This window comes from Pan paniscus, chromosome 21 (genome assembly GCF_029289425.2).
Source record: "Pan paniscus chromosome 21, NHGRI_mPanPan1-v2.0_pri, whole genome shotgun sequence".
NCBI lineage: Eukaryota > Metazoa > Chordata > Mammalia > Primates > Hominidae > Pan > Pan paniscus.
The window spans coordinates 3,288,221-3,304,846 of NC_073270.2; the positions used below are offsets into that span (position 1 = coordinate 3,288,221).

At 48.3% G+C, this 16,626-nt stretch overlaps 1 protein-coding gene across 4 annotated transcripts in view; it reads left to right on the forward strand.

Moving 5' to 3' along the window:
* Positions 1-16,626, forward strand: part of TGM3 (transglutaminase 3) — a 133,003-nt gene that overhangs the window by 84,485 nt on the left and 31,892 nt on the right. The window lies entirely within an intron of this gene.

Sequence of the window (16,626 nt, forward strand, 5' to 3'; positions counted from 1 at the left end):
TGCATGTAATCCCAGCTAGTTGGGAGGCTGAGGCAGAAGAGTCGCTTGAACCCAGGAGGCGAAGGTTGCAGTGAGCTGAGACTGTGCCATTGCACTCCTGCCTGGTCAAGAAGAGTGAAACTCCCATCTCAAAAAAAAAAATCCCCCATCTTAGGAGTTGTCAAGAGACATGTGTCGTGCTAGAAAGGGCTGGATGATTTCTCAGAAGATTCTCTGTCTCTACACATGTTGTGAAATCTTCAGCAACCCTAAATCCCTTAATTAGAGGGAGAGAAAAGGCAAGTGATCAATTGGCTTCTTTTAAAAGCCCATATCTGCGTGCTTCGTCTTCGCTGCAGTCTGAGGCGCAGAGTGTGGCCAAGCAGGAATTTCATCCTGTGTGTAGCTGGGTGGCTCCACCTATGAATTGAAAATCATTTAGCTGAAATTGTGACACAGCTGCAAATTACTGTCTGCCTGCAGGCTGGGGCTGTGGCTGCGGCCATGGCGCAATCCTCCAGTACCCAACATTAAGTAACTCAGGGCAGACTCTTACTGGGGCCCTACTGCTGGTCAGTTGCAAAGACTACAGGCAGCTTGGCTGGAGGAGCTGTGGAGGGGAGAAGGGAAGCTGGCTGTGTAACACTAGCCTGTCTACAGAGGAGCATCATACCCGCAGTGTCACCATGGCTTTCAGCCTCATGACAGCCCTGGAAGGTGTGTGCATCATGCTGATGAAGATACCGAGGGCCAAAGAAGTAAAAGAATTCAGCCAACATCACACAGTGGACAAGTTCCAAAGCCTGGCTTTGAATCCAGGTCTTTTGACTCCAACTCAGGGGTCTTTTTACTACATTACTCTGGGATCAAGACCAGCTACAGACCCTCCTAGAGAAGACCAGGTGGTCAGTGGTCAGACACCACTGTCCAAACCCGTGGGACCCCTTGCAAAACCTGTGGCACTCGGGGCCTTTCAGGCTAATAATATGATTTTTTTTTTTTTTTTTGAGACAAGGTCTCACTCTGCCACCCAGGCTGGAGTGCAGTGGTGCGATTTCGGCTCACTGCAACCTCCACCTCCCGGACTCAAGTGATTCTCGTGCCTCAGACTCCCGAGTAGCTAGGATTATAGGCACGCACCATCATGCCTGGCTAATTTTTGTATTTTTAGTACAGACAGGGTTTTACCATGTTCCCCAGGCTGGTCTCAAACTCCTGACCTCAAGGTCCCACCTCGGCCTTCCAAAGTGCTGGGATTACAGAAGCGAGCCACCGCACCCGGCCAGGCTAATAATATAATATTATTAATACTAACTTCTTACACTGGGCTGTACCCAGCGCTGTGCTGAACCTTTTACACTTGCCGTCTCCTTTGATTCTCAGAGCAATTCCACTCAGTTTTACAGTTGAGGAAACAAAGCCTACGAGAGGTGAGGAGTCTTGGCAGAGCCAAGACTGTGTGTCTTCAGGTTCCCTTTCAAGGGGAGCACCACCTCCCTGTCACCTCTGCAGCTTTCCTCGTCAGGTCATTGAAAGGAGTGCCCGGGGTCTGATTTTCCTTGGCTCCCAGGCCAACAGCAACAACCACAATAATAAGCAAAACCCCTCCTTTCCTTTAGACCACACACAGAAGCATACAGAGCACTTTCACACCCATTCATCCCATGCCATTCATGGAGCTGTCCTCCAGCTTTCTGGCAGGATGAACTTGGCGTCATGAGGCCTCGGCCAGAGTCACAGCTAGTGCCCGTGGTAGGAGCCAAGACCACACATGAGTCTCCTCTTGGGTCCAGGCTCTTTCCATGTCCCTCTCTACCCTCTGCTCTTTTCTTAGTCATCTGCCAGAGCCAACAGTGCATCCCATTCTGCCTGGCATGGGTGCACAGCCAGCTGTCTTAGAGCCCCAGAGGCCTGGGAAAGGCTGCCTCATTTAGGCGCTGACCTCCAAGGTTAAGCAAACACAGGCTCTGGAGCCATTTACATATGGGTATGAATCTCGTGGTTGGAGACTCAGGTTAATCTCTCTGTACCCCATAAGACGGAAATAATAATAGCCCCTTTGCATAGGGTTGCTATGAAGATGAGATAAGATAATATATGTAAAGTGTTTAGCCAGTGCCTGCCCACAGTAAACACTAAATCAATTAGTTATTATTAGTAAGCACTAAATCGGTAGTTATGATTCCCATCTTTACAGTGATATTGATTCACTTATTCAAGAATGTGCATGTTCCAGCCACGTGTCAAGCCCTGTGCTAGATTCTGAGAAGATTTGAATGATATGCAACCTGTACCTTCAAGGAGCTCAGTCTGGAGATGGGGACATATATAAACAGATAGTTCCAGTGCAGTGGATACATACGGTAATAGAGGTTCTAAGATGTACAAAAGGCTGCAGGGGCCTAAAGGACAGAGAAAGGACACTGATTTCTCTTTTTCAATTTTCCAAGCCACCTGTCTATTCCGTCTTCTCTTTCTCGCGATCAAACATTCTCACTTCTCCCTAAAGACCCAACCTTGTCATCATGGTGCTCAATCTTCCTTCCACACTGTGATGCTGGGGAAAGCCTTGGGGCATTTCTGTTCTCTCGTGAATCCTTGAAGCCTCACTTTAAAAAATATATACTCACTCCTTTGTCCATTGTAAACCTTGATATTTGTAAATATCGATAATAGGAACTTTGAAAAAACATACGCCCTTAGAAACAAGCAAGCAAACAAAAACACATAGAATGTCAGAGCTTCTCCCCACTCCATACCCTTTCTTTAAACTGATGTCAAGGTGGGCCCAGTGAGGGTCAGTGACGGACCCTGCAGTCTGAGAAAGACATGGCAGAAGCATAAGGTTAGAGACTGTTCCTGCTGCCTCATTAAAAACAACAATTTTCCCCCAAATCTGGACTGAAACTGACATTCAACGCCAAGTGTGATCTCAGTTTAACCCGCCCTGGTAGATATGCATACACTTCCCATGTGCACCATCTCATGTGATCGTGTCCACAGCTTTGTGAGTTGAGAGGGGTGGGAGTGATTATCCCCAACCACAAGCAAGGCTTCCAGGCTTCAAGGATTGGAGACCACCCAGGGCTCGGCCAGCATCAGAACCAACGGCTTCTAATTCCAAATCAAATGATGGTTTATGCCACACTACAACCCTAAACAAATGAACTGTGATGTGTCTCACTTCCCTGTGCAAGTGGAAGATGCTAATATATGTGTATCATGAGAAAGGACCTCACAATTTTCTTCTTCTGGGTTCTGCTGAGACGTTTCTTTGATTCAGAGAGAACTTCCCAGGATCAGCAAGAAAAGCATGTCATCATTTCCTAAACCCTACAATCCAGGAAATAGTCCATCATTTTATAAAATTATAAAAGCGAACTATTGGAGTTTCTTTATCATCTGCCCCCTTCTCCCCAAGCTGTTCTTGTACAGACATGATGCACGTCCACTGGGTGACAAGTCTGTCGTAAGTGAAACGTTTACAGGCACTACAGGAATGACCTGGTGCCTCGCCCACTTCATTAGAATTCTAATTGGGGTGTGTAGGAGAGGATTCTATAAATGGTAAGGCAATCCTTGGCAGCCTGTCTGTCAGCACTGTCCGTGCCATTCCCAGAGGAGCCTGAGAAGAGGCAGAGGAAGGCGAAACATGGCTGGTGAGTGCATGGCATCTTCTCCATCAGGTCCTTGCCAGAAGCCTGTGCTTCCCCTGGGCCAGCCTGCCAAGCCAGAGTGTCCGGCCAGGACAGCTGCCTGCCTTGGGGGCTCTGAAGGCCAGACTTCCTATTTTAGGGTGCTAGCCAGAGGCGGCTCTTTCTCAGTGGTGGTTGGGTCCCTCTAGCATATTCTTGGGGTAGAACATCATTGGAATGTAGCTCTGAATAATGGGCAGGGTGTTCAGTGCAGCTGGACATCGCATCTCCTTAGGCAGAGGACAAGCTTTGCCTTGTTTGTGTTTGTGTTTCTTTTACACATCCGTCGCCATCCGTAAAGCCAAAGCAGACAGGACTCGGGTCTCGTGTTTCTCAATGTAGCTGTATCCAGCTGTCAGCAGTGTCAGCAAAGAAGCACATCTCAGAACTACCAGGGAGTGAGAGTGGTAACATGTAAGTTGATTTGAAAGAAACCATTGTTTATTTCAAATCAACTTACTTAGGAGCATTAGGAATGCTCCTAAGTAAACTACACATCAGAAGCATCAGACAGGCTCTGTGTAAGTGACTTGATGAGCTGAAGCCTCCCCGTAGCAGGAGCAGGTGTGCCACAAGATGTCCTGGTCCACAGGAGAGCACCAGGGAACAGGGGTTACAAAGAACAACAGGAAGTGCAGGTTCCCCCACTCTATGCTTACTGTCGAGGATATGGGCCTTTGTTAATCAGCACCCCTGCTAAGCAGCATGCTAATTATTATCTGTCTTGTGCGCTCAGCCTAGTAGGTTGACAGGGACGCCAAATCCAAACAAGATATGAGTCAAACTTGTAAAATATTGTGAATGGCGGTTAGGGCTGCTGGAAGATTGGCCAAAGACATCACTGAGCCAGATGCAACAGGCAAATGCTGGCTACTTCGGAAGCCACAAAAACTGGGACAGGTGATTGCACATTAGGCCCCCTCCCCTGTCTCCCATTCCTTGCTGTAATGTACAGCATGGCTGGGATGCTAAGAAGAGGAGCTCTGGACCCTACACACTGCAGCAAGAGGGGAGGTCAGATGTCATCTAGCCCATCTCCCTCCCTCCAGGAGGTAGCTGAGGCCCAGGAAGGGGTGGAACCTTACACACAGTGAATCCATCACAGAGCCAGCTAGGTCTCAGCAGTGCCCTTTCCACCATGTCCTGCTGCCAGAGCTGAGCTCCTACATAAGTGCACATAACATCTGGAACATAAAAAAGCAATTCTGAACCTGGCTTCTCATTTGAGCTTTGTGACCAACTGCTTTTGTGTTCTCTGCCACCCCTGAGCCTCAAGTTTTCAAGATGAAAGTTTTGAAATGAATGCGTTTTGAGGTTCCTTCCAGTACCGACTTTTCTTTCTCCACAAAAAGAAACCAGAGCCAGGGAGTGGACAGGCACGTGCCCAGCCCCCAGGAATGTGTACCTCCCATCCCTGTGCAGGACCTCCCGTGGACTCTCAGGAATGGCCTGCCCGCTGTGAGCCATGATTAAATGTCTCTGTGAACAACCAGGGATGTTCTAAAGTCACAACAGAATGAGGCTGGTGGGGAGAAAATCAATTTTGAAAAGGTGGTGGAGAGACAGGTGAATACATTCAGTCCCTTAAATTTGTCCCACTTGCAGTTCCTAGCTCAGCTCCAAGTCACTCAGCCAGGAAGTTCCCAATCAGTGTTTCTTGGATGAATGAATTTATTCACTGAACACCTAAGGGAGAAGAGCTGTGCCAGGTGCAGTGGGAAATACGGAGGTGAATGAGATGTGGTTCTGTCCTCGGTAGCTTTTAGTCTGATATTTTTTGGTACCACCGGTTTTTTAGGTAAGTAGCATGCAAGGCAGACTGTTATTAAGCTGCATGACAAATACAAAACAAGTGCTACGGGGACCAACAAGAGAAGGAGATTAGTCTTGTCTGGAATTTGGGATAGGGAAGACTCTGAAAAATAAATGGCACTTGGTCACGGACAATGAGTTGGACTTGGTCTGGGGAGGTTTTGCAGGGCAGAGGGAACAGGAAAATAAATGTCAGTGTGAGCAGGTGTGACCCAGGGGACTATCAGGATGACAGATGTGCTGCTTTGAGAGGACTCTGTGTCCAGCTCCTAATTTAAGGTTCTTGTTGCAATCAGAAGGGGTTCCATTATTCCACCCCTTGGTGGAGAAGGCAGCCTGGGCTGTGGCTGGAAATGAAGGTAGTGGAGGAAGGCCTGGCAGTGATCCGCACCAAGTGGCCTGGCATCCCCAGAGTGGGTGGGAGAGCAGTTTGTGAGCACAGACGAGGGCCCCAGTGTGGAGGGGAGGCAAGATTCCCCATCCCCAAAGCCACTTGGAAGCCCTGGGTTAGTGGCAGAGTCCTCAGGGTACACACCTGAACCACAGGCTTCTGCCTGCAAATGACCAGAACCTCTGTTTTGGGGACTAATGGCTCTGTCCCTCTGGGGCAGTGAGCTTTCTTGCCAACTACTTTTCCGGGCAGAGCACTGACCTTGGCTTCAGGGACTTCCCATCTCAAGGCCTCATTTCTTCCACCCCCAAAGGACCTGTAACATTCCCAGCGTCTGGGTATGCCACCAAACCGTTCTCCTTGGAGCTGGGACACCAGTCGCCCCTCCTCCCATGGAAGCGGTCAGGAATTGCTCTTGGGTTCTGGCCTCCTTCTCTTCTGTAAATCTTCTAGGTGCTTCCTGGACCCTCCTCATATTTTTGTGTCCGGCACTGGGACCAAGGCAATATCTACTCTCTCTCTCTCTGAAAAGGAGATGGCCCCTCTGGGCTCAGAGTCTTGTGACTCCAGCTGCTCAGTGTTTGAAATGAGGACCAGCTGCCTCCTGTCTGCCCGGCTCCATGGCCTTCTTCCACTTGGGACAGTGGCTACTCCCTGTTCCTTAGAGACAGCCCGTGAGCAGCTTCATTCCACCAGGAGTGACAGCTGCCCGTATTTCAGCGTTTGTTCCTGTAGGATTCCTTACAGGATAGCTGATGGGTTAAGAGTGCAGGTTCAGAGGTGCTCTCTGGATCAAGGCTCCACTCTGCCCCTTACGAGAAGAGTGGTCTTGGGCAGGTCACTTAACTTGTGTGTCTCAGTTTCCTCATCTCCAAAATGGGGTTATTGCAGTATCCACCTCATGGGTGCTTACGATTACCTGGAAATTTTTTCATGAGGCTGTTTTCTCCTTGTCTTGGGGGGATTTAAGAAAAACCCTATGAGGTGAATTACATTTTCTAATCAGGGGCGATTCCCAGGGGACCCTCTCCATTAAGCACCTCAGCACAAGTTCTCCCCATTCCCGCTTCATCCATTCCCAAGTCCAAAGTCCTCATGCCTGAGCACTCCCCTTGTTCACCTCAAGTAACTTCATGCTGGCTCCACCCCGCAGGGCTGTCTCTGCAGATGGAGCAATCATTCTCCTCCCCAGGGCCCACGTGCCAGGCTGGGGTGTGTGCTGAAGTTAGGAAATCTCGCTTAGCAGTGGAGGGCACAAGGCCCTAGGATCTTGGTAGGAGCTGAGAGATGGGAGTCAGAAGGAGTCAGCCTTCCCCTCCCTCAGCCTGATTTTCCTTATTTGTAAAAAGAGGACAGCGACTCCTCCCCTGCCTCCTTCCTATAGCTGCCGGGTGGCTCTGGTAAGGTAATTCATGTGAAGGAGCTTTTATAAGTGTAGATGATAAACAGGCCTAAGGTAGTGAGGTCTCAGTCCCTGCTGCACATTAGAATCACCAGGAGAGCTTTAAAGAAAATGCTGGCCGGGTGCAATGGCTCACGCCTGTAATCCCAGCACATTGGGAGGTCAAGGCGGGTAGATTATCTGAGGTCAGAAGTTCGAGACCAGCCTGGCCAATATGGCAAAATCTCATCTACTAAAAATACAAAAATTAGTGGGGCATGCTGGCACGCGCTTGTAGTCCCAGCTACTTGGGAGGCTGAGGTTACAGTGAGGCAAGAGAACTGCTTGAACCCAGGAGGCAGAGGTTGCAGTGAGCTGAGATCACACCACTACACTCCAGCTTGGGCAACAGAGAGAGACTCCATTTAAAAAAAAAAAGAAAGAAAGGAAAGAAGGGAGGGAGGGAGGGAAGGAAGGAAGGAAGGAAGGAAGGAAAAGAAAGAGAAAGAGAAAGAAATAGAGAAAGAAAGAAAGAGAGAGAAAGAAAGAAAGAAAAGAGAGGAGAAGAGAAGAAAAGAAAGAAAATGCCAGTGTCATCCCTAACCAAAGATTCTAATTGAATTTGCCTGGGATGGGTCTCAGACCAATAGAACATTCCAGGTGATTCTTCTGGGCAGCTGGGGTTGAGAGCCTCTGGTCTCAGAGATTCTAAACTCTCTCTTAGGAAGAGAAGTCCTTCTGTCCTCTCCTTTTGCCCTGACCATAGGGTGTCTAGGCAGGGAGTAGGCTGTGGATGGCCCCTCCAGGACCTGTGTCTAAGTCGTTGCTGCCTTGGTTGGCTACAGGGCGGCAGCTTGGGGTCATATCTGGTCAGGCAAAATTGACTTTCAGTCTGGGCTTGAGTCCAGCCTCTGCCTGAGTGTTTGATATTGAGTAAGTGACTTCACCTGACTGGACTTCCAAAGCTCTCATCTGTGAAATGGGGACAGTAACACCATTTTGATAGTCAGTATTTCATGACTATTAAAAAACATAACACAGGTGAAATGCTTAGCTCAGCGTCTGACACATAAGAGGTCCTCAATAGCAGCCCACTAAAAGCTCAAAGCCTCTTCTGCTCTTGGGTTGTTTTTGCCATTACATATGGGATCCCAACAGTATTAGTTTCCCCCAATCTCTGGGGGCCCCGGTGCTAGTGATGGGTATATGTTGAATCCCAACAATAACCCTAAGAGAGAAGATGTTCCAGGTCTCACTGTCCCTCTTCTACAGGTGACAAAAGTACAATTCAGAGACATTGAGACCCTTGCTCAGGGCCTCTCACCGGTTCAGGCACCAATCCGGGGCTCATTTCTCTTCATCCTCACCAGCCCCTTACTCTGCCTGAATGCCAAGAAATTGTGCCACCTGTGCTGCACAGAGCTTGAAAATGTCATATGTGGGGGAAGTTAAAAGGAAATGGCACAGGCTAGAAAGAGAGAAAGGAGAGAGAGATGGGTGCTGAGCAGGAAAGCACGTGTGTCCTTGGAGCCAGAGGAGGGGCCAGCCGGGAGCTAAAGATGTTCCCAGTGTCTAGGGGTGGGAAGTGGGATGACTCACAGCCTGTCGGTGACCAGGATCTGAGACCCGGCTTCTGGGCTAAGATCTGCTTCAACTCCGTGACTTCCCCTTTCAGGAAGGGGAGATGGCTTCCCCTTTCAGGGCCTCAGCTTTCTGACCTGTCATGTGGGCATACTAGATTACATCACTGTTTTTCAAGCTGCCAGTTGCCATCCATTAGCAGGTTGTGAAATCAGTTTAGTGGACTGTGACCAGCCATTAAGAAAAAAAAAAAAAAAAAAAACAGAACAGAAAATATCAGAGTATATTGATACATAGTAAGCATTAGCCGTGTGAAACCTTGTGTCAGTTCCAGATCCATGTATGTAAAGACTATTAGATAGATTTCTTGATTTGGCTTCTCTCAACAGAGCTTAAAAACCACTCAGCTAGATACTGTTTAGCATTTTTTTTTTTTTGAGAAGGAGTCTCCCTCTGTCTCCCAGGCAGGAGTGCAGTGGTGAGATCTCAGCCCACTGCAACCTCCACCTCCCCGGTTCAAGCCATTCTCCTGCCTCAGCCTACCAAGTAGCTGGAACTACAGGCATGTGTCACCACGTCCGGCTAATTTTTGTATTTTTAGTAGAGACAGGGTTTTGCCATGTTGGCCAGGCTGGTCTTGAACTCCTGACCTCAGGTGGTCTTCCTGCCTCGGCCTCCCAAAGTGTTGGGATTACAGGTGTGAGCCACCGTGCCCAGCCACTTTTTAGCATTTCTGTCAGCCCTCATTAACTCTAGACTTCTGTAAAATAAAAATGCATCTATGTCTAGAGAAAAGATGTGGGAAGTAGAGTCTGGTTGGGGGCTAGGGATAGTCCCAGCCACTAGAGTAGCATCACTCCATGTTGGGCCCCCTGTCAGCCCCTCTGTGGTGTGGTCCTCCCTGGAACAGGAGATGGGAGCCCCATCACACACCCAGCGACCAAGTCATTCTCACCCGTGTGCTGCAGGTGATTCAATTATAGAGCCAGGCTGACAAGGATTGAGATGGCTGACTAGCAACTTCCCTTTCACAGTCTGGAGTCTTTCTCTGTGCTTTTCATGTGACCCCTGCCAAAGAGGGACCACAGAATAAATGGGCAGGGGTTATATTAACATATTTGTGATTATGTTTGGCTGTGATTAACAGTGAACCCCCCAAAAAAACAATAGCTTAGAAAAATAAGACAGAAGCTTATTTCTTCCTTACACGAAAGGCCTGGACCCAGGCAGTTCTGGGCAGGCCAGGTGGTGTCACCATCCTCAGGCCCTAGCTCTGTCCAGTCTCCTCTCCACTGTCACTAGGGTACGTATGGCCCTGCATGGTCTGAGATGGCCGCTAGAGGCTTGTCCATGTCACACCCACACTCCAGACAGCAGAATGGAAGAAGAGGAAGAAAACAGGCAAAGGGCATTTGCCAACTGTTTATATAAAGAGGTTTTCTAAAAAAATTAAAAAAAAAAATTTAAAACAGGTATTCAAACAATATTACCATGTGCACAATCATAGCAGCACTACTCACAGTAGCTAAAATGTAGGGACAACCCAGATGTCCATCAGCTGATGAATGCTTCGACAAAACATGGAATATTCATATAATAGACTCTCATTCAGCCATAAGAAAAGAATGAGCTACTGATGCATCCTCCAACATGACCGAGCCTTGAAAACATTATGCTAAATAAAATAAGTCAGACGCAAATCACATATTGTGTGGTTCCATTTGTTAATTTATGAAATGCCCAGAATAGGGCTGAGCGAGGTGGCTCACGACCGTAATCCCAGCACTTTGGAGGCTGGGGTGGGCGGATCATTTGAGGTCGGGAGTTCGACAACAGGATGGCCAACATGGCGAAACCCTGTCTCTATTAAAAATACAAAAAAATTAGCCGGGCGTGGTGGTGCATGCCTGTAATCCCAGCTACTCAGGAGGCTGAGGCAGGAGAATCACTTGAACCCGGAAGGCGGAGGTTGCAGTGAGCCAAGATCGTACCACTGCACTCCAGCCTGGGCGACAGAGGGAGACTCCATCTCAAAAAAAAAAAGAAAGGAAAAAAAAGAAAAAGAAATGCCCAGAATAGGCACATCCATAGAGACAGAAAGAGTTGGGGTTGGCAGGGGCTGGGGATAGGAGGAAATGGGGAGTTCCTGCTAATGGAGTGGGGGATTCTTTGGGGAGTGATGAAAAAGCTCTGCCACTAGATAGTGGAGATAATTGCATATTGTGAGTGTACTAAATGCCCCTGAATTGTACATTTTAAAATGGTTTAAATGGCAATTTTTATGTTGTGAATTTTACCTCGATTTTTTAAAAGAGAGAGTTCCTGGAAGTTAATACCTATAACTTCTGCCGAAAGCTTTTGGCCTAAATTTACCCCATGGCCACCGAGCCAGAGTGGAGCCTGGGAAAGTAGTGCCTGCACATATGGGGGATTTCATTACCAGGAAAGAAGGAGCGAGTGAACATTGGGATAGATATTTATCTGGCAGTCCACCACATTAGAATTGCTGCTGGCACTGATGTTCTCAGGAAAAAAAATCTGGGAAATTGCCCCAGGCCTGACACTGGAGTTAAGCATTAACTCAGGGAGGTGGCACGGAATCAGAGTTTGGAGATGTCACACTGTGGGCAAACCACCTCTCCGGCCTCCATGTGCTCACGTCTGGAATAAGGGTTAGGAGTATGTGATTGTTCTCTAAGGTTTTTCCCGCTGATGTCTTTTAAGTGTGTATGTTGATGAGTCAGTTATAAGAATCATGCGACTCCTGTCTCTTCTTCTCCTCCCTTCACCCAGACTGTGCAGAAGACATAAGGTGCAGAAGACAGCCCTGAGGCTCGTAAATATACAAAAAGCTGTAAACCTGAGAACCTTAGACAGCTGAGTACCTTCCCCTCCTCTCCTTTCCTACACATTCTGACAGGGTGGGCTGTGATGAGTGACATGTCAAGGGCTTTGGGATTGAGGAGACAGGATCATTGGATCCTTGAATTGGGGGCTGCCAGAGCAATCCTAGGGTTAAGGGACAGGACGATGACTGAGGGAGGCAGCCAGTGAAGGGTTTAGAACCACACCGGAAGCTTGATGAGCACGCTCTCAGCTGGCAGCCCCTACTCAGGGATGCAGGGCAGGCTGTCCCCTTTGTCCAGCTCCCCTGAAGACGGCTCTTTTGGAAGAGATGTTTTCCTTCCAGGAGCTCGCTCTCTCCCCTCTGTCGGAATCCAAATGCTAGCAGGTGGACGATGCAGCATGAGGGCCCCTCACCACTTAGGGCACCTTCTGGACTCAAAATCCTGCATGAGACCCTCTTCCAGAAGGAGGTTTCGGGACCACAGTGACAGGGTAGAGTCAGTAAGTCCTGGTGAAAAGGAAACACCATTTTTTCTTCCAGACTACTCTTAATACTTCTTAACCGCCAAATGTGTGGGGTTTGTTCTCATACCAAGCGATTTGCAGTGGACACCCACTGGGTGTCCTACACTTCAACTCAATTCTCACACTGTTTGGAGTTAGCACACAGCCCACAGGGAGTGCACACACCCCTCAGTCCCACAACACTGCCCCCACTTCAGATGCCAGTGCTTCAGAAGTTGTCACCTGTGCTTCTGACTGACCAGATTTAAATCGGGAGTTCCCACCAGCCCATTCTCAGGTTTGAAGATTTGCTAGAACAGCTCACAGGACTCAGGAAAACAGACGACCAGCTTATGGTAAAAGGATACAACTCAGAAGCAGCCAGATGGAAAAGATGCCTGGGACAAGGTGTAGGGAGGGGCACAGAGCCCCCATGCCCCCCTCCCAGCACTTCCATGAGTTCAGCCTGGAAGCTCCTCAGGCCCCATCCTTTGGGGTTTGGGTTTTTATGAAGACTTCATTTATAGGCATGATTCATTAAGTCATCAGTCATTGGTGATGAAATCAACCTCCAGTCCCTCTCCCCTCTGTGGACGTGGGTAGTGGGCATAAGGCTGAAAGTCCCAAGTCTCTAGTCACTGGTTGGTTCCCCTGGCAACCAGCTCCCATCCTGAGGCTATCCAGGAGCTGCCAGGACCAGTCATCTCATTAGCATACAAGAAGTCACTCATCATTTTGGAGGTTCCAAGGGTTTCAGGAACTTTGTGCCAAGAAAAAGCAGAGATCAAATACATGTTTCTCATTATGCCACACCTGGGTTCAGAATCCTGGCTCTGCCAATTTCCAGGTATGTGACCTCAGTTAAACTACCTGGTCTCTCTGAGCCTTTGTTCCTCCTTGTAAGATTTCATTGACCACATACATAACATGTTCTGTGGACTGCGCATAGCAGTTGGCATAAAGAAGGCTGATGACAAAAGTGAGCCCCACTTTTCCTCCTCCTCCAGCTCGGAGCAGTCTCGCACATCCCACAGCCACCCTAACAGGGAGCAAGGCTTGTTGGTGCTGCCAGGGCTCACGCTTGGTGTCAGAAAAGGCAGAGATGATGAGTGCAAGTGCGAGCTCTGCAGCCTGCATTCCTCCACTGTGGAGTGGGGTGACAACGACCAAGGTACCTGGTTTCTCTACACCTTGGCTTCCTTGTCTGTAAAACAGGACGTCTACAAGTGCCTGCCTCATGGAGTTAATGAGCTAATGCACGTAAACACTTCGAAAGATGGCTGGCACACAAATGCCCAGTAAACTTCAACTAATAGTATGATCACCACCACCACAGTCACCCCAGGTCTGACCTAGTGGGGCGTGCAAAATACCCCTCATATTCTTCCTGCAGGTTTCCCTGTTGGGAGGCACCCTGGAGCTCAGTTTTTTCTTTTTCATCCTCTCTAGGGACAAGACACTGGTCTCTGGGATGAATGGGAGGAGCCTCTACTATTGACACAGCCACAGCAAACAATGCATGAGCTTTGCTGGAGCAAAGAAGGGTGTGGGCCTGTTGGGAGAGGCAGGTGCCAGCAAGAGATGCTGAGTACCCCGCCCCTCTTTCCTTACCACTGTGCTGGACAAACAGCCATCTGGAGCAGACTTTCTACTTTCAAAGAACTCATGGTCTAGAATGAGCTTTATCTGGAAAAGGACATGCATCCTTTGGGATTTGGGAGTGGGGTGAAAAATCTCTAGGAAGGCTCAAGTGGTCTGAAACCACATGTTCCATAGAGTTCCTGTTTCTTAAAAATATGTATTTCCAGAGGTTCTTATTTGAGGTCTTCTTTTTTCTTTTTCTTTTCTTTTCTTTTTTTTTTTTTTTCATTTTGAGATGGAATCTTGCTCTGTTACCCAGGCTGGAGTGCAGTGGCATGATCTCAACTCACTACAAGCTCTGCTTCTCAGGTTCAAGTGATTCTCTTGCCTCAACCTCCTGAGTAGCTGGGATTACAGGCGTGCGCCACCATGCCAGGCTAATTTTTAAATTTTTAGTAGAGACGGGGTTTTGCCATATTGTCCAGGCTGGTCTCAAACTCCTGACCTCAAATGATCCACCCACCTTGGCCTCCCAAAATGCTGGGATGACAGGTGTGAGCCACTGCACCCCGCCAGCCCTTCTTTTTTCTAAAGTGAGTAAAGTTTTACCAAATCTCAACTGGCTGGGATGCACAGAAAGTAGTGAGCAAGGTTGGCAGGAGGAGAGGGGAGAAAGTTGGGGGCCATTTCCCTAGAGAGATCTGGCATCTATCAGCTGTACACAGCCATCTAGGGCTCAGTGTTTGCCAGTGTCTGAGTTCTGGGCTGTCTCTGTTGGTTATTCAGGTACAGGATGCTCATTTCCCCCCCGCTCCCTCTGTCCTTTCTGTCCTCCCTTATTTCTTCCCTTCATTCAGCAGACCCTTGTTGATTGCACAAATGTCTCAGTTTCCCTGAATTTGTGCAAAAACCTATTAATTTATTCTTTCAATGAATATTTGTTAAATGAATGAGTGAGTGGATGTTTGAATGAATGAATTTTAGCACCCTCAGCTGGGAGTAAGCTCACCTCTTGAGTCCCCTCTCTCCAATGGCAGGTTGGCTCACCATCCCAGGGAGCCTGCATTTTACTGGAGAGGGTACCTATGGTGACCCTCTGCCCCATCTCCAGTGCTCTTGAGTGGAAGCCCCTCCGCAGTCCTGCCCCAACCCCCACTCTCTCCTGTCTCACCTTTCTCTCTTCTCCACGCAGCGCCCCTGCTCCAGACAAGTAACATCACTCCTTCTCTTGTGCCTTTGGGCCTCTCCTTCCCACTGTCTAGAATGCAGGCAGCTCTATGGGCACCTGACAAAATTCTCTCTCCTTTCAAGGCCCAGCATTTTCAGTGTAGCTTTTCCTGATCCCTACAACTGAAAGTGATTTTTTTTTCCTGCCTGCATCTCTCATACACCTTTCCTGGATTTACCCCATTCCACCATTCATGATCACTTATGCTTGTCTTATCCACTGCTGAAGCTCTTGGAGAGTTATAACTACACTTCATACACGTGTACACTCCCAATATTGTGCCTCACACAATGTCCTATGAATAATAGCTGCTGTAATATTTTTATTGAATGAATACTTCATATTCACTTTTCCTTGTAGACTAAATTTTCAGCTGTCGTCATGATGGTCATCGCATGATATTAGTCTTTTCTTTCTTTGTTCATTTATTCCTTCATCCATTTATTTATCTAATTATCCTAATACAGTCAAGCAGTGTGCTAGGCATCAGAATATAAAGATCAAGAGGGGGCCGGGTGCAGTGGCTCATGCCTGTAATCCCAGCACTTTGGGATGCCAAGACGTGCAGATCACTTGAGCCCAGGAGTTTGAGACAAGCTTGGGCAACATGACAAAACCCTGTCTCTACAAAAAATACAGAAGTTAGCCGGGAGTGGTGGCTCAGGCCTGTAGTCCCAGTTACTAGGGAGGCTGAGGTGGGAGAATCCCTTGAGCCCAGGAGCCAGAGGTTGCAGTGAGCCGAGATCACACCACTGCGCTCCAGCCTGGGGCAATAGAGCCAGACTCTGCCTCAAAAATAAAATAGAATAAAAGATTAAGAAGGGATGTTCTGATGCAGAGAGGTGGACACATATGAAAAAGAGCTGTGTCTGGCACTGGAATGCACCTTCACACTCTCATCGGAGCCGTGGCCTCTTTGTAAAGAGAGAGACCAGTTTGGTTTGTAGAAGAATGGGTGATGTAACCTCTTAAACATAACTCGTAGGAAGATTTCCCAAAAAGTTTATATCAGCGAACACCTGGTACATCATGGCATCTCTCATAAACCCTTCTCAGTTTAGCTCCGTCATCTTCACAACCATGTGAGAGTAAATCAGGAGGGTGGATTTTGAGATGTTTGTCCTCGGGTCTTATCCAGGTCGTTCATGGCCTTTGACCTGCTCCTATAAACAGCTCTTGCCAGTGAGCATTTGCAAGTCCCCTCTGGGCCGAGGATTCCCCAATTGCTAGGCCTAGAAACACTGCTCAGAGTCTCCGCCAGCCTCCCTAGCATCAGAGGCCCAGGCCAATACCGAGGCATTGCAAATATAGGGAAGGTAAAGGATGCAAAAGTAAACATTTGCTGGATACTGGAGAGGCGAAACACGCTTGGTGTCTGGGGACACACAAGGGGACAACAAAGAAGCCAAACCACGGTGATGGGTGTGAGAGAGGTATCCTCCCTTCAGTTCTTTTTTTTTTTTTTTGAGACAGAGTTTTGCTGTTGATGCCCAGGCTGTAGTGCAATGGCGTGACCTTGGCTCACTGCAACCTCCGCCTCCCAGATTCAAGTGATTCTCCTGCCTCACCCTCTTGAGTAGCTGGGATTACAGGTGTGAACCACCATGCCCAGCTAATTATTTGTATT